The following is a 1,448-nucleotide window of genomic DNA, read 5'->3' as shown; positions in this document are numbered from 1 at the left end:
ATATTTCCCATATTCAAACTCGTTTAACAAACATTTCATTAATAAATCATTAACAAACATTATATAATGCTTAACAGATCATTAGCTAATGCTTACAAATGTCATTAAACTTTCGATTCGATTCGATTCGATTCGATTTTGATACGATCATGCACTTTTAAAAAAATCTACAAATGATTTTAGTTAACACGTATAGTTTAAAGCGGCTCTCTCCGTCAGATGCTCTGACAGATACATGTACTTGTGCTGTTTTCCTCAATGAACGTACATTTCACAGGGATATTCTCCATCTGTAAATGTTAGAAAGTCATGGAAATATTTCCATTCTGCTGTCAGAAGCGCATGAGCCTTCTGCACACGATTCTCCGCTAAACTTCACAGACTTCAGTGAACGAGCACCGGCAAGATCAGCCTTTTTTATTATAATTTTGTTTTTGCTTATGTGGTCCTCAAGATAAGGGAAAATGAGGTTGAGGTACAATGAAAGTATCTAAAGTAATTTCAAGATGTTTACTATCATTTTAAATGATCAAAATATGGCTTCTTATAAAAAAGTGTTCCTGTGGCTCATGTTGCCCCAGGTTAGGGGTAAGTTGACCCGAGTCAGTGGGTAAGATGCACCATCTGAGTGTAAACTGATTATCTGACTGAATCTGATTCAAACCCATGAGAAATTTTAAAGATAATTGACCTCTTTTAAAAACTAATTTAATTTAACCTATATGCTTAAATATTTTTAGACCTGGATACATTTGTTTTGATGTAACAGCCATTACATCTGTCATGCTAAAATTGTACTTTGACAAGCCTAAAACAGCTTTCAAAGTAAATGGGTGCCATGGTCACATGACAGTATAAGTGTACAGCTGCCAAGATACAGGGGGTGGGTCACCTTAACCACTGGCTCATCTTACCCCACTCTCCCCCTGAGTGTATTTTAATGATAGTAGTAACTGTACAGTGACTATTGTAATGGGATAATCAAACTAGCCTAACACAATTAGCCTGTGCTTTTGTTTTTGTCATTTTTAGTTGAATGAATTTAACTTCTGCTTTAAAAAGCATTATTTTTCAATGTAATATGATTGAACCCTTTTTGCACATAATATATAGCACGGCCTTCATGGTTACATTCACTATATTTGTTTAATTAGCCTGTAATATTAACATTATTTCATCTGACAACATTGGGCAAGGTGTAACATTTTTTATTTTTTTTTTAATAAATACAGATTTTTTTTTCTTCCAAAAAGTAAAAAAAAATGTAGAAAATACTGTAGGATTTAAACAATTTTCACTATATTGCTAGTAAATTTCACAAATATTTACAAAGAACCAGCAAGTATAACACATTGAATTAATGTGAAATTTATAAGTAGAAATATTTTAATAGTATATTAAAATATTTAAAATAAATTCTTGTAACACCTACTCCAATAATCTTTGTT

The sequence above is a fragment of the Sinocyclocheilus anshuiensis genome, unplaced genomic scaffold, assembly GCF_001515605.1.
Source record: "Sinocyclocheilus anshuiensis isolate Anshui unplaced genomic scaffold, SAMN03320099.WGS_v1.1 scaffold166, whole genome shotgun sequence".
NCBI lineage: Eukaryota > Metazoa > Chordata > Actinopteri > Cypriniformes > Cyprinidae > Sinocyclocheilus > Sinocyclocheilus anshuiensis.
Note: the sequence above shows the minus strand (reverse complement) of the source record.